Source organism: Nomascus leucogenys, chromosome 5 (assembly GCF_006542625.1).
Source record: "Nomascus leucogenys isolate Asia chromosome 5, Asia_NLE_v1, whole genome shotgun sequence".
NCBI classification, from domain to species: Eukaryota; Metazoa; Chordata; class Mammalia; order Primates; family Hylobatidae; genus Nomascus; species Nomascus leucogenys.
This window is the reverse complement of record NC_044385.1, coordinates 33,255,314-33,281,541: the sequence shown is the minus strand read 5'-3', so window position 1 is coordinate 33,281,541 and position 26,228 is coordinate 33,255,314. Positions and strand designations below refer to the sequence as shown.

The 26,228-nt window shown below is 41.6% G+C and overlaps 1 long non-coding RNA gene across 1 annotated transcript in view; it reads right to left on the bottom strand.

Moving 5' to 3' along the window:
• LOC105739749 overlaps window positions 1-26,228 on the bottom strand; it is a 180,986-nt gene that overhangs the window by 68,874 nt on the left and 85,884 nt on the right. The window contains exons 3-4 of the long non-coding RNA XR_001115706.2: window positions 14,250-14,373; window positions 13,518-13,598 (exon numbers count right to left, since the gene is read on the bottom strand). This is a non-coding gene — a long non-coding RNA (uncharacterized LOC105739749). The remainder of the gene's footprint in view (window positions 1-13,517; window positions 13,599-14,249; window positions 14,374-26,228) is intronic.

Below are 26,228 nucleotides of genomic sequence, written 5' to 3'. Positions count from 1 at the left end.
CTGTTCCACCACTGTATTATGGAAACACATAATTCATCTGGCTTCACAGGCTCAAAACTGGACAGAAATTTTGACTCAGGATGAATCGTACCTTGAGTCTCACTCATCTCTGATCTAGATGAAGTTTAGATGAGACTTTGGACTAGACTTTGGACTATTTCACAATCAATGGGTTAAGACTTTTAGGGCTGCTGGGATGGAATGAATGAATTTTGCATGTGAGAAGGACATGAATTTGGGTGGGGCCAGAGAGCAAATTTTGTAAACTGAATGTTTCTGTCCCTCCCAAATTCATATGTTGAAGCCATAACCCCCAGCGTGGCTGTATTTGGAGATGAGACCTTTAAGGAAGTAATTAAGATTAAATGAAATCTTAAGGGTGGAGTCCTGATCCAAAAGGATTAGGGTTCTTATAGGAAGATATACCAGAGAGCAACACCCTTGCACATGCACGCACACAAACAAATCCACCCCAACGAAAGGCCAGGTGAGGACACAGTGAGACAGAAGCCATCTCCAAGCCAGGAAGAGAGCCCTGACCAGAAATTGAGTCAGCCAGAACCTTAATCTTGCACTTCCAGCCTCCAGAACTGTAAGAACATAAATCTCTATTTTTTAGGCCTCCCAGTTTATGGTATTTTGTTATAGCAGCCGGAGCTGACTGAGACACACACCATTCCCATCAGTACTAATCCTGCACAAGGCTCCACACTCAGACTCTGCCAGCCCTGCAGAGAGGGAAAGGGACAGTTTGGAAACAGAGCTGGAACTGAGACACATATAGTCGCTCCCAAGCAGAGGGCTGGGACTTGGCAGCCAAATAAAGACCAGACCACTTCTCTCTTTTGCTTCACTTTCCAGTCTAGTGTGGGTCAAGGAGCTCTCAAGGTGGAACCAGGATAAAGAAGCGTAACTACCTTTTTGTTCCAATCTGGTTTCAAGGAACGCTTTAAAAAGACTGTGGATTTGGAAGAGTGGCAACAAAAATGTGCCCTATTCTTATGTTTTAGGGGCTTCACAGTAAATGTCCCTGATGAACTAAGTACATGGTAGTTACAAGAGAGACGCCTTCAGTCATTATGCTAAGTGATTAGGGTGAACATCACATGAGAGAAATGCCCAGGATTCCCTCTTAATCCCTCTAAGTACCTCACCTTTTGCTTTCCTGGCAGTTTGCACTTCTGGAGTAGTGCTTCTCACACTTGCCTCTCTGCATTGTCTGCAGGCTCTGAGACAGTGTGCCCTACTCACCTTCTGTGCTATCCCCCTGACACCAGCATGGGGGATTCACATGGGGGAGAAGCTCAGTAAATGTTACTAAATTATATTCGTCTGATTAGTGGAAATAAGAGATATCACTAGAGCAAGATAGAATTTGTTCATCAAAAGAAGAGGCAAGAAAAGCTAAATCTCCCTAAGAGTATTTCAGTGGTCCCAGACCCTTTCCTATGTGACAAGAGAGGGACGTTTAGGTGACATTTTTCCCACAAATGCAGGATCTCCTCTACTGTCAACTTCGAGGGTCTTGTGGGATGGGTAGGGACTTTGAGCCATTGCTTTTTCCCTCTTCTTCATTGCTCTCATGCAGTTGTTATTGTTGCTGCTGGCATTTCACAAATCATCACTTATTCATGAAAATGCCTTCCTGTGGGACAACAAAATATGTAGCAGAGAAAGCCTTGGACTAAAAGTTAAGTGAATTAGGTCTTAATCCCAGTACTTTCCCAAACTCTGTGTGAATTTGGGCAGATCTTTAGGTGCTCTTTGTCCCAGCTTCCTCTTTAAGGGTGGCATGATGGAAGGAGAGTGGATTTGGGGGTAGAACGAACATGAGTTTAAATGCCAGACTTTCCTGTTATAAGTTATGTGGCCCCGGGCAAGTGACTTCACTCTCTTAGCCTCGATTTCTTCATTTCTACATGAGGATAACACATGTCCTACTATACAGTGTTGATAAGAGCTTTAAATATGTTCGTGTATGCCAAACACTTCACAGAACACCTGGCACAAAGCAGGCATCCAAATATGCTATTTGCTTCACTCTTCCATAAAATGGGGCTTAATCCTCTGCTCTTCATACAGTTGTTTAAAGGATCAAATGAGATTGTAGGTAATAAAGATCCCTGAAAACTGCAAAGTACTATACACTTGTAAAGTAGTCACATGGGATTAAGAGAAACAGAACATAAATAACTAGCTCCTCTTGGATTATGCTCCAATATCCAAAGAAAATTGCCCAATATTGTCAAAGTATTTTTAAAACAATTTTAAAGAAGGAAACCAACATGAATTGCTTTATGATAGAAGCCATGGTGGAGGTTGGGGAAAGGAGGAAATGAAACTTCAAGTGTGGTAGGATATGGGCTGATGATAGAAGTGGCTCTGATTCATACCTATGTCCTGGTCCATCAGCAAAGTTTCATTCAAGCCCAAACTAAAAGTATCAGAAGAAAAAGACTAGTCCAGTTGCCATTTTGGTCTGTCTTTGGTGTTTCATGCTCACTGGAAAATCTGAAGATGGATAATGGCAAAGTGTCTTTGTTGTGGCCTCGTGCTGAGTGTGCCTGGCATATCAGAACACCTTGGCCATCCTCTATTCATAGGACAGCACTTTCCAGACTGGTGCATGGAATGCTATTCCACACAATGTTACAGGGCTCTGCAGTCCAGGAAGTTCAGGAAAATCTTTATTCTATTCTCGGACAGTCACAGGTCATATTCATAAAGTAAAAGTCCTGAGAAGTCCTATAGACAGGTATATTTGTATAACCCAGAATTTCCCAAACTAATTAGACTGTAAGACTTTCCCCTTTCCTTCAATCTACAAAGTCATAATTAATATCAGTTAGAACAACATTCTCTAGAAACACAAATACAAGAAAAGGTTTGTCTGCCCACCAGGGACCCTGTTCTGCTGCGCTGGGACCACGTCCTTACGCAGCAGAGCATGGTTGGAAGGAAACATCAGCTTCAGGACCTTTGCTAGATAATTGTGCTTATTCCTCCATCAGTGTGGTGAATGTGGGATGCCCCTTTGAGGAGCAGAGATCATAAATGCCCTTTCAGTGTAGCAAATATTCACCGCTATGAGCCCCCGCAGAGGGTCTTGGGCAAAGGAGCCCTATATAACCTCATGCAGTACCAGAGCACATTCCTTTCCTGGGTTTAGACACCGTGATTCCCCATAACAATGGGAAGGTGAGGAGGGGGAGGAAACAAAGCTACTTCCCTCATTCCAGAATGAAACAACAAATGCATCAAAAATCAGTTCAAATCACTTGTTCTCCCTCCCCTTCTCAAAACCATTTCAGATCAAAACAGTTGGTAAGCTTGCCATTGAGAGAAATCTGGCATCTTCGAGGTGGTTGCACAGTTTTCTGAATTCACTCTGTAAACATGGTTCTAGCTTAAAGAGCAAAAGCTTAATTGAGCAGGAAAAAATCACACAGGATAACCGGGCACATGTTTTACATCCTCTTTTCTCAGCACCCTGCAGGGGCATGCACACACACACACACACACACACACACACACACACACACACTTATTCTTCTATTTATTTTCCTCCACTATTCATATTCATTGGCATCATCCTTTCCTCCCAGTGATGATCTACTCCATTGTCTTTTCGCCGCATAATTCAGTTCAAGACAATTGTTTCTTATCCACTGTGTGCCAGGCACTGAGCTTAGAGTCATCCGTTCTCGGAGTCATCTTGGAGCAGAGTCATCTTGGATACCACCCCCTTCTGCACAGTGTCTAACTGATCACAAACTCCTATCAATGCTGCTGCCTCTGATCACAAACCCCTATCAATTCTGCCTCTGAAATTTCACCCAAATATTACCAGATCTCTTTCCTTACTGCCCTCTCCTTATTTCTCACCCAGAAAATTGCAGCAGCCCGTTGTGTCTCCTTGCCTTCAGTGTCTATCCATTTCCAAACTAGGTCAGACATAAATCTGATCATGAACTCATAATGCAAAGATCTTCAATGGCTCTGCATTTTCCACAGAAAATAATCCCAACTTTAGACAGTGGTCTAAGGGGTCCTTCAGAGTCTAGCCCCCAGTTACCTATAAAATTCCAAGTTTCTAGGACTCCTGCCTTCTTTTTTCCTCTTTCATACCTCCCCTAACAGTAATGCCGGGTCTAATTCATCACTGTAACATCAGTACACAACCAGGACTGGTACATTCAGGTACTCACCAAATCTATGTGCAGTGATATGTGGCACAGATAGATGGATGGATAAATGGAAAAGATGTTTCCTATTTCAGCAGCAAAAGGGAAGCAAGTGTATCCTTTCCTATTGCTGCTGAAACAAATTATCACAAACTATGTGGTTTAAAATGATACAAAGTTATGATATTATAGTTCTGGAAGTCAGACATCCAAAATGAGGCAGCTGGGCTGTGTTGCTTCTGAAGGCTCCATGGAAGAATCTATTTATTTGTCTTTTCCAGCTTCTAGAGGCTGCCTGCATTTGTTGGCTTATGGTGCCCTCCATCTTTAAATGCATCACTCCAACCTCTGCTTCCATAGTGTCATATCCTTCCTCTCTCTGCATCTCTGACTTTGACACTCCTGCATCTCTCATAAGGACTCTTGTGATTGCATCATTGGGCCTGCCAAGATAATCCAAGATGCTCTCCCTATCTCTTGATCATTCATCATATCTCCAAAGTCCCTCTTGCCATTATTCACAATTATGTGGAGCCATTTTTCAGCCTTCCACAGTGAACAAGTACATTTTTTAAGAGAGTTTATGATGAGTGTCGCATAAACTGCCAGGGGCAATCATTAACAGGTGAACCTGAAGTCTGCCTAGAAAGGCAAAGAAAAGCATTACAGATGTAATGGTTCTTAAACTGAGTTTGAAGAACACACAGGTGCTCTAACTGGACAAAGGGAAGCAGCCTATCCAACTGGAGGACACAGCATAACCAAAAGTAAAGAGGCCTGGGGATGGGGGCAGCAGGTGGGCATGACTGAAGCACAAGGTTCAAATATTGGAGGTGGAGGGCAGGATCTTACATGCCAAGCTGATGAATTTAGAGTTTAATCTGGAGTCTGCATGGAATCATCAGCAAAGCAATCAGGGATATGACATACTGTATTCTAGAACAGCATCATCCATTAGAAGTTCCTAGAATGAATGAAATATTCCCTGTCTGCACTGTTCACTTAGCCACATGAGCTATTGAGGACTCAATATGTGGCTAGGGTAACTAAGAAACTGAATTTTAAATTTTATTTAATTTTAATAAATTTAAATTTAAATAGGTGAAGGCAGCTAGTGGCTACTGTACTGGGTAATGCTATCCCAGAAATATCATCTGGAGAGTGAATTGAAGGTAATTTGGAGGTGCGGGAGACTGAAGGCAGGATTCCAGAGAGCATGTGCCCAGATGAAAAGTGAACACAACCTGAACCAAAACAGGAGCAGTAGAAATCATGTTTGGTGGAGACATTAGAGGGAGATGTCAAATGTAGGATTAGGGGGATTTGGTTGAATGGATCTAGGCATAGTCAAGACATGGATGCATCTCTGTTTCTCACTCGGGTGGCCGAATGATGCTATTTACCAAGCGAAAGGGACAGAGTTAAAGGTAAGATGAAAATCTTAATCTGTTAACAAACCTAATTTTTAGATACCTATTAGTAAAGACATTCCAAAATACCTATGTGTAGAGCCCACGAGAGGGAGATCTGGAATGACGAAGTGGGTTTGGAAACTATCAGCAGACAGGTGATGGCTAAATCCCAGGGCGTAGCTCATTTTGCCAAGGAGGAGTAAAAAGCATAGAAAAGCCAAGACCAAAAGACAGAACCACAAGAAGCACCCACATTTAAAAAATAGCAAAGGCTGGGAAGCGTAAATTAATGAGCTACAAGGAAAGATGGAAGAGAAGGGGTTGTGGGCTCCCAAAGAGGGAAGAGACTCCAAAGGAAATTGTCAGTTTCCCTTAGGGAGGTCAAATGTGACAATGACTGACAAGCTGCCATGGGATGTGAAATGGCAGGATAGTTTCAGTAGTGTTGGGGGTGTGGAGGGGGCAGTGGAAGCCAGAGGATTTGTGGGTGATTGGAGGAAGAAAGTGGGGCACCATCACAGATCCTTTGTTTTAACTCTGGTCTCTGTGAGTTTGACCATCAAGAAAGAAAGAAAAGCAGAGCAGGAAAGAAAGAGGAACGGGAGAGTAAAAGGACAGGTGAAACTTATAACTATTTACAAGCTGCGGGAATGAAGACCAAAGTGTGGGGGAAGCTACAAATGCAGGAGAAAGAGGGAAGAGACATAGAGGGGCTGACAGCTATCCAGACCAAGCAGTCTTGTACTTTAGCTTTCCATAAAATAAAAGAAAATAGAAAAACATATATCTAGATTCCATTTTTTAAATCCCCATTTAAAAAGTAATTGTATGTGCACAGATAGTACACTCTGTTGTCAAATGTAAGCAATAGCATAGATATTTATCAGTATGCTTTCCTTACCAGGCCATTTTGGGAGTACACATTTAATTAAAGTATGTCTGGTATTTCTATCAAAATCTCTGCCAGGGAATGACTGACAGAGCATTCAGAACCCCTGAGAATCAGCCCCTTGCCACTGGCTGAGCAGAGGCCAGAAGGGCCTTCTTTCCAGATGGCTTCAGAGGAGAGTTTATGCAGAGCAAAACTACAAGAAGGTAAGATCAGTACACTTTGCCCCCTCAGGTCCCCCATTGCTCCACCCCCTGCTCCCCCAAGACACATACCAGTAAACCCTACTGTTGCATGAGAGTGGGACAGCACAGTTCCCACCTGAGCTCATCTTCCCTTTAACTCAGAGGAGGCCAGCTGGCTTACAGTTGTCCCTTAGAAGAGGCCTCAGGGAGGGTCAGGGGAACTGAAAGGGAAAATGGGGGAGCAGGAGGGAGCAAGAAAGAGCAAGATGGAAATCCACAACCCAATGAGTTGTGGAGGGCATGTCAAAGTAAACCAAAATTTATGTTACCCATTTTAGATTTTGGCCTTGGGAGTATCAGGGACACACAGAGAGTTAGACGATGTAATATGGGAAGGGTGACTCTAGGCCAGCGCCTTGCAAGCTCTTGGAGAAACAGGAGGAGTAAAGGTGAAGGGGAGAAGAGTGGAGAGGGGAGAGGGAAGGTGGGAGGAGGTGGCAGAGAAGGCCAATGCAACTGTGTTTTGCTATTCTCTCAATTATTCACACATCTCCCCATCATCAGCCCACATTCCCAGTCAAGTGCCGAGGTTGAAAATCTGTTAAATGTTTATGTGACTTTCATGGAAGCTTTCCTTCTCTTTATTGGCACTCAAAATGGTGGCAGCCTGGCCCTGTTTATTCATTAATGCCTCTAAGTCAATACTGAAGAAGAAGTCAGAGGACTAGCAAATGGCAAAGCCAACAGCTCTTTCCTATGTCTCCAACGAAGGGAGCGTGTTCAAGACAGTCCATATTCCTTTCTGTCAGAAGCTAAAACTACAGAAGAACAAAAATAAACTTCCAACCAGTTGAGAAATTTTAAAGGTAACTTATCATTTTCAGATCAGGAAAGTATGGCCCAGAAATGCTAAATGAATTGCCCAAAGAAACAGGCTAGAGCCGAGGTGCCCAGATCCATATTTCGTTCCCTTTCCACTGACTCAGAGGTTTTCAAACTGTTTCCTGGAGGTATTGTGGAGAAGGGGACAGCCAGGAGGAAGCCCAGTCAAATAGGCAGACTGCTTTCATAACAGTCAACCATGGTAATTCCCTTTCATCTGACACACACACATACACACACACTCACACACACATGTATGCACATAAACACACATGGCTTTTGCATAATATTACATTTGAAGAAATTTTCTGTGACTAAAACTAAGTTTTAAAAAAACACCGTTGCCATTCTTATGTTTTATGTACAACAAGACCTCAGGCCCTACTCTATAAACTCATTGTCAAATACACAGGCTTGTTTTCAATATGAGTGTGATTTATGACTGATGAGGGGCCTGAGTGAATAACAAGAGTGAGAATTAATTCAGGAAGATACTATATGACAAGAGGACCATCACTAGGAAGTGTATGACAATAGTTGCATACACTTTTGCAAGCACTGAAATCACCCAAAGAGCTTGTTAAAACACAGGTCGTTGGACCTCACATTAGAGTTTCTGTTTCAGAAAATGTGGGGTGGTGACCCAAAATCTGCATTTCTAACAAGTCCCTAGAGGCTGCTGATGCTGCTGCTTCAGGGACCACACTTTGAGAACCAATGGTACAGAGTATAGACTGTTGAATAGGAGTTCTATCATGAGGTCCTCATTGATGCTTCAAACCAAACTTTCAGTGTAAAACAAGAAGGACTCCTTTTAGAGGCAATATTATTCAACCAGTGAAAATAATACCTGGGAACTTCATAAGACATGAAAAAGTATTTATAAGATTGAATAAAAAATATGACTTCAGCCGGGCTCGGTGGCTCACGCCTGTAATCCCAGCACTTTGGGAGGCCGAGGCAGGCAGATCACGAGGTCAGGAGATCGAGACCATCCTGGCTAACACAGTGAAACCCCGTCTCTACTAAAAATACAAAAAAATTAGCTGGGCGTGGTGGCGGGCACCTGTATTCCCAGCTACTCAGGAGGCTGAGGCAGGAGAATGGCGTGAACCCCGGGGTGCAGAGCCTGCAGTGAGCCGAGATCACGCCACTGCACTCCAGCCTGGGCAACAGCGATACTCCGTCTCAAAAAAAAAAAAAATATGACTTCAATGAGAAAATGTAATAGGAAGAAAAGTGAAATGTGCTAATTATTTCCTCTGCTGTATGAAACAGGCATTGACCTCTAGATTTTGTGCAGCTATGGTGGTTGGTGGTTGGGGTAGAAATAAATATATGTCCTAGTCACTCGTTCATATAAAAACCATTTATAAACATTGGAGTTTGGAGTAGAAATAAATCCCTATTTATATGTGTATGAGTATCATATGCACTCATTCTTTCCACAAATATTTACAAATTCCTGCTATATAACAGGCACTAGGGGAAAGACACATGTTCATTGCCTTTAGTCCAGTGGAGGAAACAGGAAGTGAGATAAGAGCTAAGAGAAGTATATGGAAAATCCTACAAAGGGGGAACCATTTGGTTTGGTAGACATTGAGCTCTATTTGGAATGGTGTATATTTGGGTTGTATGTGTCTGTAACTCATGAGGGAAACCTGGGCTGGAGATGTAGACTGGCCATCCCTATCTATTTATGGATATAAATGATTTCTCCATGAAAACAGGTGTAGTGTGAGAAAAGGAACATTAGCATTTATGGGTCAGGTAGAAGAGGAGTAGCCAGTAGAGAAGAGTGGGAGGCTGACTGTGGACTAATAGAAATGTAAAGATAACATATACAACTAAGGGCATATTAATATTTATGTTTTGAGCACCAATAACTTATTTACTTGAAATAATATGTCTTTAGTAATTTAGTCAATATGCCCTGTGAGAAAGAGCTAACATGCTAAATTACTTATAGCATGTCTTATACTTCCCGGTTAGAATCCAACCTCACTTCATATTTTCACATATCCTGGTGTCTTATGTAAGTAAACAAAAGATAATCCCTCACAGAAAGCTCTAAAACCCTAATTAATAATTTTCCTAATAGTTTTATTCTTAGGGCCATTAGCTTTCAGTCATTTAGTCTTGAAATGCCATTGAAAATTACAAAGATAAAATACTACTCTATAAGAGAAATGAACAAACCATTGATACTACAACATGGATTAATCTTAAATGCATTTGCTAAGTGAAAGAAGACAGACCTAAAAGGCAAATACCACATGATTTCATTTATGTGACATTCTGGAAAAGACAAAACTTACAGAAACAAAGAACAGATCAGTGACTTTCAGGGGTGAGGGGTGGAAATTTTAACTACAAAGCAACAGCACAAAGGACTGTTGAGGAAGATAAAAGTGTTCTGTATCTTAATAACAGTGATGCTTACATGATTCTATGTATTTGTCAAAACTATAAAATTTTATACCTCAAAGAGTAGATTTTACTATATGTAAATTTAAAAATAAATAAAAATCTTAAAATATCAATCTCTAATAGTTACTACTTCAAAGGATGCTATGGTTTGAATGTGTCCCCCAAAGTTCATGTGTTTGAAACACAATCCCCCAATGCAACAGTGTTGAGAGGCAGGACCTTTAAGAGGTGATTAGAGTGTGAGGGCTCTACTCTCTTGAATAGATTAATGTTGTTACCTCCAGAGCAGGTTTTCTATAAAAGCAAATTCAGCTCTCTTTTGTTCTCTCTTGCACCGTCTTGTGCCCTTTCATCTTCTCCCATGGGATAACACAGCAAGGAGGCCCTCACCAGATGCAGCCCCTCAATGTTAAACTTCCCAGCCTCTAGAACCATGAGCCAAATAAACTTCTGTTGTTTATAAATTACCCAGTCTGTGGTATTCTGTTATAGCAATAGCAAAATGGACCAAGACAAAAGGATCTTATTTAAAATAAATCCAACTTGTCATTTTATGATCAAATCATCTACACACACACACACACACACACACACACAGAGTCATTCCTCTTTGTAGAAATTCCATACAAAGTTATTTATTTGCTAGTAATCTTACTCCAGGGGAGTTTGGTTGACTTTCCCGAGACAGAATAGACGGTGGCTGTTCAACTCTTTTTCCTGAGGTGCCTCAAATTTCTACTTGTTCATTAAGAGAATTCTCCAGAGACAGATGTATTACAGCACTTTGAGAACTATATTCACACCCACTGCTGAAGAGTGAAAAGAGATAGCTCAAGGTTCCACTCTGTGAAACAATTTAGTGGCTAAATGTGTTACTTAGGAACTAAATCCAAGCAGGTACTTAAAAAGAAGCAATTGAACATGGTGACAAATACTTCCCAGAGTATATGGGTATTTAGACTTCTGCTTAAGTCTTCCATCCCTGCATCTGTGCACACATTACATTTCAAGTACACATCTCTTTATACACTCTATTACCTCATGGCCATTACTTGTGGGTGATGAATGCTAGTGTTCACAGAACAGCGTGCTGATGCATTTTTTCCTGCCATTGTATGTAACATGTTTTCTAATTCTTTTGCTCTATTCAGCATTTGACCCCAACGATGGGGGATTATGGTATTAACTCTCTACCCAGCACACATTCTTTACAGACTCTCACTAAATACTGTAAGCCTGCTGCAGAGAGGAATAAAAGTGAAAGCATACCGTCTGGTCTTAAGCTGAGCACACAGAGGGTCGTGATCCAATTGGAAGGGAAGCAGAATTTTTAAAAAGAAAGAGGTTTGACCAAATTTTAATCCATGTCATTTTCATTTCTCTTACCCTGTGGATTTGGGTGATTTTATTTACACTGTCAGCTTGAGCCTAGGGATTGGAAATCAGGCTTTTATGGAGATTATTAAAAGTACATACAGTACACTAAAGGTTGGGCTAACTCTGATATATGCTGCTAAAAATATGAATGTGAATGCCCTGGTATTAGAAGCCACCAGTGTGCATTTCATCCTCCTTAGAAGGTTATTCTTGGGAGCTGGCCCTGCTGCAATGGTAATGAGATGCAGGCTGCCAGGATATTTCTAATAGGTAGCAAATGACCAGAGATGGAGATGAATCAGCATTACTCAGATGAGAAGGTAGCTCTTTATACCATTAATTCAAATCCAAAGTAATTCCACCATCCTTCTCCCAAAAGAGAGGGCACTGTAAATATGGGGGAGGGCAAGAGCAGAAAGCTAAAGCTCCAAGGATTTACTGATGGGTTGGATGGGCTGCAATGTCATCCAAGTTTCTAGGAGGAGTTTTGTTGAGTCTGAGCTTCTCAGATGCATCACCAGTAACTTTCAGTTAAGTAATGTCGTATAGGCTTAGGTTACAAAGATAACGCTCTACACCTCAGTCAGAATCTTTACGATCTCAATAGATGAAAATGAAATGGTTTATCAGATCTCAAAATACTAGGAGCATTCACTCTTTAATGAGGTAGATTTAGGATCTCAAAGATGTGAAAGTACTATTTTACAAAGCAGTTGACTATGAAGGCCTGTGTCCTTGCAAGTTTATGTATTATGACCATCTAAATAGGCTTAAGCAGGTTTTAGGAGATGCATGGATAACAGCTCCATGATGGATCACTAAGACAAAATGGGGTATTTTAGGGTCTTATTTCCAATTATTGGGGGCCAATGACATTTCCATGCCTAATTCATGGTCTCCTCAGGTGCCACTGATAGATCAAGAGTCACTGCTATGATGAAGCTTTGAAATGTGTCAAATACCTAGAAATGGAGAGGAAGGTAGATGGTAGGAAATTCCAAATCTTTATTTCACCTGGAGCTCTCAAGTCTCAAGACCAGGACAATAATGTTCAGTTTAAGGACTGAGGCTGGGTGCAGTGGCTTATGCCTGTAATCCCAGCACTTTGGGAGGACAAGGTGGGCAGATCACCTGAGGACAGGAGTTAGAGACCAGCCTGGCCAACATAGTGAAACCCCGACTCTACTAAAAATACAAAAATTAGCCAGGCATGGTGGCAGGTGCCTGTAATCCCAGCTACTAGGGAAGCTGAGGCATGAGAATCACTTGAGCCTGGGAGTTAGCAGTTGCAGTGAGCCAAGATCATGCCACTGCACTCCAGCCTAGGTGACAGAGTGAGACTTCGTCTCAAAAAAGAAAAAAAAAAAAAAGGACTGAGGGACTGAGGTCCATACCTCTTTGTCACAGCCTAGATCACTCACATGTAAAAATGTGCTACCCTGCCATACACCCAGGCCATGAAGAAGGGAACACAATGAAAGGTGGCCCTTCGGTGATTTGACTCTTTGAAGCCTGAATTCTGAACCACTTGTCCTATCTCACTTATGTTTTACATCCTGGCTTTTTATCTTTTTGGCTTCAGAGCTGGGATTTATTTACCTTTTACAGCTTTACTCACTCACTCCCCCCTCAACCCTGCCAAAAACAAGCCACTCTCTGACTAGAATGTTTTCCTCTTAATCTCTGATCCTGACCCCTGCTCTGGCTGTACCACCTTCAGGCACACCGAGTAAATATCCCACCTGGCCCAGCCTTCCCCATGGGCTTCACTACATCAGCATGCCCCTAGCCCCTGAGAATGGTTCGCTCACCAGGTGTACCCCAGCCCACAGGTATGATTTGTTTGAGGATACCAGTAAACTACCACCAGAAAGAAGTACATGTCCCTTTTGTGTGATAGCACGCAAGTTTCTATGACTCTTGTCCTACTGCCCTAACCCTCCTTCATTACCATAAAAACATAAACATATACATTATGTTATTTTTTTTTCAAACCAGGTTTCACGTGTTTTACTTACTGAATTTGCACAACAATTCTATGGATCAGAAATAATAAATATGAGTTATCTCTTCAGTACAACAGTACTCAAGAAATAAAGACAAGTCAAGTGATTTGGCTTATATTACAGCCAGTAAATTATAGAGCTTAACTCACCTAGTCAGTGCTTAATCTGCTACCCGTGTTCCCTTGGGCTGAGCACCTCTGAAGGATGGGGATCAAATCCATATGGCCACGCTGCATGGAAATTAATAAATAATGTTGATGGGATGATGAAGTTGATAATAATTATGAGAGTAATAAATACGTTTCTTATCTCCAATTGTAGAAATCAATTTCACTTTCGTGATTTTCATACCTATATGCCTTTGCACACATTTCTTCCTTTACTTAGGAAGGCTTCCATTTGCCCTGTTTGCCTAGAAAATCCCTCTTCATCCTTTAGAAGCTGATACATATGTTACCTCTTCTGCAAGGCCTTTACCTATCACTGCCCACCCCCGACTTCCAAACAGCTAGTTGTGTCATACGTCAATGGTGTCACACTTAGGAAATAATTATTTCATTATTTGTTTAGAAAAGTTTCTCTCCAGATTATAGACAAGGCCAGAAATAATGTCTTCTTCCTTTTTTTATCCTAAGATCTGCCATGGTGCATGACACATTTATAGAAACTCGAAAAGTTTTTTGAACAAAATGTGATGATGATGATGGTGATGGTGATGATGGGGTAGGGGGACAATTTCACTCCTTCCAAGAGAAAGAGCTTTCCCAGCTTTTAGAACCAGACTTTAGTTTAGAACAGTATATTAGTCATGGAAATCAATGCAGGTCACTATCAAATACAACTTCCAAAGTATTATACTTCGATACAAGGCTATTTCTTACTCATGAAGAGATGGTGTGGGTTAGATAGACACCTTCACTGGGTGCCCCTCCTCCAAGTGACAGCTCCGAAATCTGGGATCCTTCCATTGTGTGGCTTTCCCATCTTGGAATCCTTTGCCTCCAGCTGTTCAGATGGGAGAACTTATAGAGAAGACACACCAAGTTTAAAATGCTTGTTCTACAAGTGACAGTCATTGCTTCTTCTCACATTCCATTGGCCCATCTAACTGCAGGGTTGCCTGGAAGATGTAATCTTCCGACATGCCCAAGGAAAGACTCAAAAATGGTGAATGCTGAAAGTTACTTGCCATAGGTTGCCCTTCTGAACACCAAATGTTCATTTCACTCTTCCTCTCACAGAACACACTCACCCCATGCCAAGGGAGACACCCTAAGTCCCATTCAGTCACCACCTCCAGATCAATGTCCAGGATATCTGGATGAGGCACCGTCTTTCTTATTCATCAGTCTGACACGGCACCTCTCAGTAAAGTGACCTACATATGTAAAAGATTAGTTATCTATATTCCACATCTGCACCATCGTAAACCATATATAATGGTGGAAAAAATGACAGGAAAACTGCAATAAATAACCCTATATGAAATGGGAAATAAGAGACAAGACGCATCATGGTCCTTGGCAATGCTGAAACCTTTCTGTGCCAACATGATGAAGCTCAGATATTCTGGATGGGGTGGAGATGTGTGGACTTCACTCTGAGAAGGACTTCTGTATCTGTTCTTCTCCTTAGCCACATGTGAAGTAGGCTCAGGGGAACTCATTTTCCTTCAGAGCAGTACAGTTCTAGAAGCCTGACATTTGCTTGGTCTGCAATGTGTTGGGAACTCAAAAGTTATTTTAAGCCTGGACAAAGCAAAGGCCTTTTAAGTCCAGGCTCCTGGTTTCATCGTAATATAATTATCAAAATCTTAGATGATGTACACCTATTTGCTTCTAGTCAGTCCCAAGTGCCAGTAACTAAACCTAGAGTTACTTTCTAAACACTGTTATCAAATTTACCTTTTTTTCTTTGTCTCTTCACCTCCATGCCTTTTTTTCCCCAACATAATTACCAAATTACATTGAGGCTATAAGAAACAATAGGTGAGAAGACCACTCGACTTATCTGATTTTCACCTCAAATGACCTCATTCAGTTGAGAACTTTTGCTAGATATTTATCACTTACAGTCATTTTTGGTGCCCTATCTTACTGTTTGAGTCTCAAATAAATTTATTTTTTCCAACCCTACAAGGCCAAATTTCTTGACTCTGTATTCTACTCTATTTCTGCTTGCAAACTCAATAATTATTTCCTGAGTCATCTCTTCCTTGTAACTTTCTTGTAATACACAAAAGAGATATTCCAACATTAGCCAATACCACTATTAAAATTCTGTTTGCTAACCATTTCCCCTAAAGGTATATACCAGGCACATGGACTAACTTCTAATTAATAGCAGGCAATAGTTGGATTTATCACTATATAACATTAATTCCCATCTTTCCATTTTCTGGTATTAGTTTCCTTCCTGCCAGATTCTGTATTACTAAACCAATGATAAATACTTAGGATTGTGTAAAGGTTAAGGAATATGGTTTGGTTATGTCAATATCCCACTTCTGGTACCGATTTCTATATTACGGCAATAAATACCAGTTGCTGTAACAGCAATCTTGGTGATTTCACATACAGGTTTATTTCTTCCTTATGTAGCTATCCAATGCAAGTCTAGAAGTTCTCCTTGGAGGCTCTCTTCCAAGCAGTGACTCAGGAACCCAAACTCCTTCCATCTGCTAAGGCTAGAGTCTTAAACCAATGGCCTCTTAGCTGACTGTGGAAGAGGAAGCAAAAACTGAAATATTCTTTAAGGTGATTTTAAGGGACATGACTAGAAGTGGCTTATATCCCTCTGTCCTAATTTTTTTGACTGGAACCCTGTCACATGGCCTCAACAAAACTGCAGAAGGAGAAAACGAAGTCTTCCTGTGTGCTCTGGAATAGGAAATGGGATTGGTGATTTTTATGGCTATCTATGTTATATTACAATAGGTCATTCATTTACTTGACTCCTCATTGACGACTGAATAAACCGAGAAAAGATTATCTTTCTTATCTTTCTTTTCTCAGTCACCAACTAGATGCTTCAAAAATAACATTTTTATATTAAAAACACAGGTTCAACCTACTTTAAAATTACTCATGAGGGATTTAATGCAAGTAAAATATTTCCCATTTAACAAATGAGACAAAATGGAAACACTGACAGGTTTCGAGGGACCCACTGTGAATTATCCAACAATCAGTTATATGGTACTATGGCCAGGTAAGTTCATCTGGCTCAGGTAGTTGCCTAAGTGCCATGAAATAGAGTTTCTGGCTTCCCAAGGTCTGTCTGTACTTGGTACACATGGAACCAGAAGCTCACAAATATTCCTGTGGCATGATACAATGGTACTAACAGGCAGGAGGACATGTGGAAGCCTGGGATTAGAACAAGTTGGCTACAGAGTGTAAGGACTCTACCTCCAGAGGCAAATGGCCAGGACCATGGGCAGGACTAAGGGCAAACTCTTTAAAAAGACACAATAAAGGAGCCACTCCTCTGCGACACCAGGGACCCAGGCAACAGACCAAACCCATCCTGCAGCAAGACTCAGAGACCTTGCAAAGACCAGCAAGGACTTGGAGGTAACAAGCAAACCCAAGGTCCCCTGCCCCGACCACCATGAGGGTACATCCACCTCCTTCCCTGAAGGAGATTTCTTTTTCTCTCAGTCTGTAATATTTGCATTCTTTCCAATTAGTACATTCATTCATTGACAAAAAGCCCAAGTTGCTTTTCTGGTTCCTCAGCTTCTCAGGCTTCTGGTCTGAATGGTCATTGTCTGGACAAATCAGGAGCTGGGAGCCCACTAGCTGGGCCACTTAGCCTGGCAGAGGTGCCTTCAGGTGCTTACCTGCTCCCTTTAGATACTGAGTGTTTCACCAGAGCCATGGACAGACCAGAATGTAAGGTGTCATGGTCACTTGGAACTTAGCAGCTTGCAGGCGCACCTGGGGAGAGGATGCAAGTCTTTAAAAGATACTTTAAAAACAAATGCTTTCCAACATTCGGGCATCACATCCTATGGAGCAGGAAGCACGTGACAGGACAATTATGGTGGGCTTTCTGAAGTCATGGAAAAGACTAAAAATGGCCCGTTTCTTAGGACATAAGGAAAAATAGGCATTGAGCCAGTGGAAACCAAGAAGGAAGCCAGAAAGAAATGGAAGTTTTCTGCTTTTCCTTACTAGTTCCTTTCTGCATTAAAAGCCAATTTTACTAGCATTTTGTCAGCCAGAATCTTTTGTAAACAAGCACTTTCAATTTCTCAAGCCAGTGAAATGGAGATTCATAAAGATGTTTTAAGAATTGCAAGCCTGAAATGCCTTTGTGCGTCATTAATATAAATTAAATATGATCTGCCTTTTTAAAAACCATTGCGTAATAATACTTATGAAAACTGGTAATTAATATTTAGAATGTTTAGAACATCTACTTAAATATTTGACTTATGGGCCAGTTTTGCTATGGAATGTGCTAAGAATTGACTAACTAGCATCATGAAAATCCATGTACTTCAGAATTCAAAAGAGAAGATCGCATCCCAAACCTGATAATTTATTAATTGTGTGAACTTCACCAGGTTCTTTAAACTCTCTGTGCCTTATTTTTCTCATTTATAAATAAGGATAATGATATCTCCCATCCCTGGTTATTAAGCTTCAATGAGATGGGCATGTGCCCATGCCTAGCACATACTTGCACAAAGGAGGCACTCAACAAATACAGCTGCTATTGTTATGATGATGATGATGATTTTTTAATACTGCTACCACTAGCTGTGTGAGCTGATTTGAGTTCCCAACCCTTTCCTTGTTGTTCTAGCCAGCCTCTACTCACCCTTGCATTCTGGCCTTGCATACCCACTGTGGAACACTAAACGTTTTCCCAAGTTCTGTTATCAGTCCCTCCTTTTCTCATAAAAAAATAATAAAGAGTTACTTGAGAGTGTCTGAGACTCTTTCAGAATAACTCCCCCTCCAAAGAGACACCACCCTCTGCCCTTGTCTTGGTTCTTCCCATCATTTCCTCTTCCTCTGGGTCAGACCTGGATAAACTTGCAGTTTCCTTCCTTCGTGCTCTCTGGAGAGCTGAGTGCTGCACACTTGAAAGCCTAAAAACTTGTCATTTCCACCTTGAACTAGTGGCTGACCTCGCCAGACAGCCTGAGAAATGAATTAGTGTCCTTAAGCGGAGGCAGAATATGAACAGTGACCCAGCTCTCCTAAGCAACCACAGGAACTGTCAAGCGGTAGTTAAAGTTCCCTTTTTCCCAACCCCTTTAATTATGTTGAAAACTATGTCATATTGTTTTTGAAAAAGTTAATGAAATAGTAGGTAAAGGTGAACCAAGGAACATAATTTATTTGGATTTCCTTGCAAGCTTTTGATAAGGTCCCTCATAAAAGGCTATTAAGGAAAATAAATGACCAGAAGGCTGTGAGCAAAAGTCTTTCTGGTGTATTAAAAACTGGTTAAGCTATTTTAGAAGGAAGAATCCTGATGCTGGCTACTTCTTGGAGCAGAGAAAGGTTAATCACAAACTGTCCTTAGTATTAGTATTTGGACTTCAGATATTTGAATGATTTATAAAGGAAAAAAAGCAAAGTTGGCCAAAGACAAAAAATTATTATTTCTTTTTTACTTTCTTAGACTTTTATTTTTTTTACAACATTCTTTTCATTTTATTTTTTTAAGCTGACAAATAAGAATTGTACGTGTTCATGGAGTACATAGTAATATTTTGGTGCATATAAAGTATAGTGATCAGATCAGGGTAATTAGCATATCCATCGCCTCAAATGTTTGCCATTTCTCTGTGTTGGGAACATTGGTTACTATTCTAGCTATTTGAAACTGTGTATTATTGTTAACAATAATCATCCTACAGTGCTATAGCACACCAGAACTTATCCCTCCTGTCTTGCTATAATGTTTTATTCTTTAACCAATCTCTTCATCTACTCTTCTCTCTCCCCTTGGAATTAACCTTTTTTAAAATTTCAATGAGTTTTGGGGGAACAGGTGGTGCTTGGTTACATGGATAAATTATTTAGTGGTGATATCTGAGATTTTGGTGCACCCATCATCTGCACAGTAAACACTGTACCCAATGAGACACAAAATTATTACCATGATCAAACCTCCAAGTTCTTGGTATGAATGCAGGGCGCTCGTGCATCAATAGGGAATGTATTCCTGGGAGAAAGAGCTGGGCCCACCCAAAAGATGCAACCTCCAAAGTTGGGAACTAAGCTCTGGAAACCTTTCAGAATAAGATAAAAACGCTTCTGACTTGTGTGGCCCCAGTGCAGCCAGGCCTGAGGCTGGAGGGAAGGACACAATGATCTTGTGAGTGTCCTTCCCACCCTTCCAGCAGATGGTAGTTTAAGGCCATGAAAAATTAGAAATGAGTGGCATGGGTGGAAAGCATTGAAGCAATATGAAGACACTATTTTGCATGCTTTTCATTCCAAAATTGTAAAAGAATAATTCTATTGGTAAAAGAGAGCCAAAGGAATGTCATGGGGACTCAGGCATTAAGTACATTTCTTGTGTAATTTGTGTATTTGACCTGATGCAGCAGAAAGTAAACAAGAGATGCTGAGACCTGCTTACTGCCTATTTACTGTAGGGGCAATGGGAAGAGCTGCTTTTTTTAATGAAAGAAGACAGACCTCCTAAAGTGCTGATAATCTAACAACATGTTTATTCTCATAGGTATCTTCACCACTGCTCTCCCCCTTCCAAATATTTTCACTGTAAAATGAGCCAGAAGAAATCATACCAATATCTGGGTGCTGATGATGTAAGTCCCAGGTCCTCTTCCAGCCATGGCCCTCATTAATCTTTATGACACTTGAGCCTCACCTGCATTTCTACAGGATCAAAAAGTCCTAAACACAAAAGTCACACTGCAAAATCAATGGCAAAAATCATTCTAATCTGGGTTTGCCAAAGCTGCTTCTCTTCTGCCTAGCCAAGTACTAAAGTACTCTAGTTCATACATAGGGTGCCATTTATCCAGTAGGAAAGCATTTATTTTGAGAGACAGAGAGTATGTGAGATAAGATGTTAGACATAGAAATATCCCTCTCAAAGAATCCAGCAATAGACCCACACAAATATAATTATTTATATTTTGGCAAAAGTGCAAAGGCAATTTAATAGAGAAGGGATAGGCTTTTTCAACAAATGGTAGTGGAACAACTGAATGCCAATATGCCAAAAGACAAAACAAAAAGAAAAGAAAGAATCATAGCACATACTATCTATAAAAATTTACTAACAATGGATCATATACCTAAACGTAAATGTAAATTACAAAATTTCTAGGAGAAAATCTTTGAAACATTAAGTTAGGCAAAGAGTTATTTGATGCAACAGCAAAAACACTGTCCAAAAAAGGAAAAAAAAAATGGATACATGGGGCTTTATCTAATTTACTTTTATATCTTTGTTCTGCAAAAGACACTATTAGGAGAACGGCGAAGCAAATCACGGACTGGAAGAAGACATTTGCAAATCTTGTATCTAAAAAGGACTTATATCACTTTTGCCGGGTGCGGTGGCTCATGTTTGTAATCCCAGCACTTTGGGAGGCCGACGCGGGCGGATCACAATGTCAGCAGTTTGACAGCCTGGCAAACATAGTGAAACCCCATCTCTACTAAAAATACAAAAATTAGCCGGGCATGGGTGGTGCATGCCTGTAGTCCCAGCTACTCAGGAGGCTGAGGCAGGAGAATCGCTTGAACCTGGGAGGCAGAGGTTGTCGTTAGCCGAGATCATGCCACTGCACTCCAGCCTGGCCAACAGAGCAAGATGCCGTCTCAAAAACAAAAAAACAAAACAAAAAACAAACAAGAAACACTTTTAAAAAGCAATAATTAGAAAACAAAGCCCCCAATTCAAAGAAATGGGCAAAAGATTTGAATAGACACTTTACAATAGAAGATATATAGACAGTAAATAAGCACATAAAAAATGTTCAAAATCACTAGTTATTAAGAAAATACAAATTAAAACACAGTGCAATGCCACTACAGACCTACTTGAATGGCCAATTTTTTTTTAATTTAACCATACCAAGTACCAGCATGAGGAGCAACTGGAATGCTCACATATTGCTGGCAGAAACACAAAATGGCACATTTTGGCAGATTCTCATAAAGTTAAAAACACATGTATTACATGACCCAGTAATCTCACTCCTAGATATTTACCTAAGAGAAATAAAAACTTAGTTTTATATAAAAACCTACAAATGTTCATCTCAGTTTTTCTCATAACAACCCCAAACCAAAAGTCCTTTAGTGAGTCCAAGAATGGATAAATAAATCACACACCTACACCACCCAGCAATAAACAGGAGCAAACTCCTGATGCATGCAACAGCTAAAGGATGAACCTCAACACATCTGCCAAGTGAAAGAAACCATGTCTGAAAGGCTAGGTGTTGTATAGTTCCATCTACATAGCACTCTAGAAAAGATCCAAAGAATAGATCAGTACCTACCAGGCCTTGGGAGTAAGGAAGAGGGCTGAATATCAAAGCATGACCCAGGAAATTTGGAAGGCAGGAGCTGGGGCTGGGCGGGGGCCTGGGGATGGTGATGGAGCTGCGCTTTATCATGGCTGTGTGGTAGATCCACAGCTGTGCATTTGTCAAAACCCTCAGTTCTGTACACCCCCCCAAAAAGTGAATTGTTTGTTTTAAAATTTGAAAAAAAATTAAGACAACACAACCCAAAACCAAAACAAACCACAACAAACAAAAACAAATGCTGTTATGATAAAAGCTGGGATTATCATTTGTGTATAGGTTTATATGCGAACATAAGTTTTCACATAAGTGATCATAATAATACATTGTATTTACATTTCATATGGACAAACTTCATTTCCTTTGCAAGAAAACTAGCCTGAACTGGGGTGCAGTCTGCACTCATGTTCTGCTATGTCACCAACTGCCTCAGATGACATTGGATTCCTGACCTCCTCATTAACTCACACACACAGAGTGGTCAAGGAACCTTTTCCAGACTACTCTGCTTGCCTCCAACTGTGAAAAGGATTATTTGATATTCTTAAATATTACCCTTCGCCTTTAACTGTACATAATAATTATGTTACCATGGGTCATGCTAATGACAACGAAGCATCTGCACTACTTCCTAAAGTTCCAGGACAGGACACCTGTGCTTTCAAGATGTAGTACCACGACGAGAGTTACAGCCTGCATCCCCTGGGTACCAGCGACGTTGGGAGACTCAACTGGTCCTGCAAACCACCATAACCACCCTGCATATGCCAAAAAATGCTGGGGGTAATTAAGTGGTGATATATTTTTTTTCTTAGTATGATTTTCCAACTGAGGAAAGAGAAAGATAGGCTGGGCACGGTGGCTCACGCCTGTAATCCCAGCACTTTGGGAGGCTGAGGCGGGCGGATCACGAGGTCAGGAGATCGAGACCATCCTGGCTGACATGGTGAAACCCCTTCTCTACTAAACATACAAAAAAAAAAAAAATTAGCCGGGCGAGGTGGCGGGCACCTGTAGTCCCAGCTACGCGGGAGGCTGAGGCAGGAGAATGGCGTGAACCCGGGGGGGCGGAGCCTGCAGTGAGTGGAGATCGCGCCACTGCACTCCAGCCTGGGCGACAGCGAGACTCCGTTTCAAAAAAAAAAGAAAAGAAAGAGAAAGATACACAAAGATTATAGTCATTCCCCAGTGTCGGTGGAGTACTGGTTCCAACATCCCCTACAAATATCAAAATTCAAGGACACTCAAGTCTCTGATATAAAATGGTGTGGTGTTTGTATACAACCTATGAACATCCTCTTGTACCTACTTACAATACCTAATACAATGATGTACAGTACAGACACCAATCATATATTTTTTCCTGAATATTTTTGACCTGCAAAATGGTTGAATCCACAGATGTAGAACCCATGGATATGGAGGGCTGACCGTATTTCAGAGCAAACATTAATTATCATTGAAGAAAGCAAGCACATTTCACTAAAAGCCCCAATACTTATTTCAATACAAATAACCCAGCCGAAGAGCATCATGTTAAAAAGTTATACAGCAAGACTCTTTTTGTTACAAATATTTACTGAGGTATCTGAGTTTAAAGCCACTCAGAAACTCAGAGCAGGCCCCATTCCCAGATAGTCTAACTACCTACTCAAACTTCAGGACCTGAGTCATAAGCAAGAGCTGAAACAAAAGCAAACCTTTCATTATTTCCAACCAGACCTAGCGACATTAAACCTTTTTCTCAGAAGCATGAGAAGCAAGAATGAGCAACTAAATTTTAAAAATGGCAGCTCCTCAACTCCATTTCCCCAAAATGGGTCAGGTGGAAATTAATGGCTCTTTCTTCTGCATTATTAGTCATTTGTGTGCTTTTACAGTGCTGTACTTAACACAGTCTATTGTCATTAATTGTCATAGACTCATCCCAATGCGCAGATGTCCTCAATGGGTTGTGAGCTCCTCGGTGGCAGGGCCAAACATTATGATATTTGTTCTCCCAGAACCTGTTGAGGATCTGGTACATAATGTACAGTCATAAATGTTTGAAGAATAAAATAAAGAAGGAGGAGGAAAGCAAAAACATAGGGGAAAGACATTGTGAGAGGAGAGAAAGAAAAGGAAGTAGGAAAGGTAGGAAGAGAGAGAGGGGAAAAAGGAAAGGTAGAAAGAAGGGAAAAATGAAAAGGAGGGAGGGACGGAGAAAGGTAGGGAAGGGGAGAGGAAGGAAGGACAAGAAGGAAGGAAAGAAGGAAGGAAGGAGGAAGGAAGGAAAGAAGGAAGGAAAGAAGGAGGGGAGGGAGGGAGGGAGAGGAGAGGGAGGGAAGAAGGAAGGAAATAAAATGCACCTTGGGTAGAGAAAATGAGGACACATAGGGTGACTTGAAAGGCAGAGAGGTGTCTGGTATGGGAAGGTGGTAGCCATGGGCCAGCCAGATCATCTGGGGGCCCATTCCCCAAATCTGCCTATGCTTGTGTGGCCAGCCCACTCTCCCTGAGATCCCCACTACCCTTTGTTCCTCCCGCTGCAGCCCCGGGGATGTCAGAAGCCATTGTGCAGTTGAGCACAGGGCCAAGCCAGCAGCTGAGGCAGGAAGCAGGGCTGGAGCTGCTGGCTGGAGTTGCTGGGCCCGTGTGTCCTGCTCCCTGCTGCAGGCCTAGGTGCCAGAGCCAGAGCAGCCAGGTCAGGGTGGCGACGCACTGCTGGCATGGCCAAGCTCTCACACACTCTCCTTTCCAATGGCCCGGCCGGCATTGCTGGGGAAACGGGAGGGGCCGGGCAGCCAGCAGCCGAGAGTGAGAACTTCCCCTTGCCAGAGCCAGCTGCTGGCTGCCATCTGGGCAGGGGCAGTGCCAGTTTCCCAAATCTGCCTTCCCTTTGGAAAGGGGGGAGAAAACTCTGTGCTGAGAAGATAGCTTCTCCTCCATCCTGAGGCTCTCAGTTAAAAACCCAACAAAACCAGCCTTTGAAAAAGGAAGGGATGAGAAATGCCACATGTTGGGCTGTTTCCAAAGGAATTTGCCTCTCCCGGGACTTTACTTCCAAAAAAAATCTTTATTCATTCTCAAGATCCCTTGGTTCTTTCATTTGACTCCACAATAACCTCTCATTTTAAAGTTAAATGTTTAAACAAATAAAATGCGGGTATCTGTGTGTCCTTCACACTGGTCACATAGGGATTGTTCACCATAAGCTGGGAATTCCCTGAGAGCTGTAACTTAGTCTTCCTCATTCATTCTGCAGGTTGAGTAACCCAACACCTCATCTAAACTGGCGCTGCCTGGATGCTTTCTGATAAATGCAGTCATTCATTCACTGGATGCTTACTGAGCACCTTCTAAGCATCAGCACAGGGTGGTCGCTGAAGAATTAAAGATCTGGTCATGTTCTCAGAGTTTGGGGAATGAAAGCAAACCTTCCCATCCTTCTGGATGTCAGGGGAATGGACACTTTAGCTATTGTGTGTTGGCGCTAGTGTGTCCTGCAGAGGATCCCAACTCCGAGACCACGTTATTTGCTGTGCAACTACTGTATTCCTAGGAGACAGATGGGAAAAGAGTTGGCACCTGACAGAGCACAGAATCAGGGAGACCTTCCACAAGCCCAAAAAACAGCCAAGCTTTATCCAAGGTGAGTGTCAGTATTTTCAATAAGCCTCCCACATGGGCACTAATAAATCAGAATGGATACTGGCTAGGACTGACCAGTGCTGCTACCATTGTTCATCCTATCTGAATATGAATCCTGGATTTATTGTTTATCATCCCCTTACCTTTCAGATCCTTCTTTTCTGTCTTGATATCTTTCTTCTCAGTGAAGGACACAGCCAACCCAACTTCCCGACATCACAAATACATGTTGAAAATTGCCTGAGTGGATGGGCACAGGGATAGAAGTCCCTATGCTCCATGAAGACCCCAACTTGGCAGAGATCTTCATGGTGGGGCTTCCGATGGATTCCTCCGTCTTTGCTGACATCTTCTTTCTGAAGCAGCTCTAAACATACCTATTATTCATGTAATAGTTGGAAGTGGCAGGCTGAAAGCCAGGGAGGTCTCAAGAGTGAGGCTCACTCTCTGAAATACAGGGTTTGGTCTCCCGGCTCTGAGGCCTGAATATTTAGCTTGCCTAGGAGCAATTGGGCCCTAGGAAAAACTAGTTCGCATTGCCAATCTCATAGGAAAAATATCGTGCATTTTAAAGTGTTTCCTAAGTAGTTTTACAATGAAAGATGCATGTAAACACAGCTTGCATAGTATTGAGTCTACAGTGAACACTCCTTTGATCTATTTAAATTGAATGATATCGTTTGAGCCACACCAC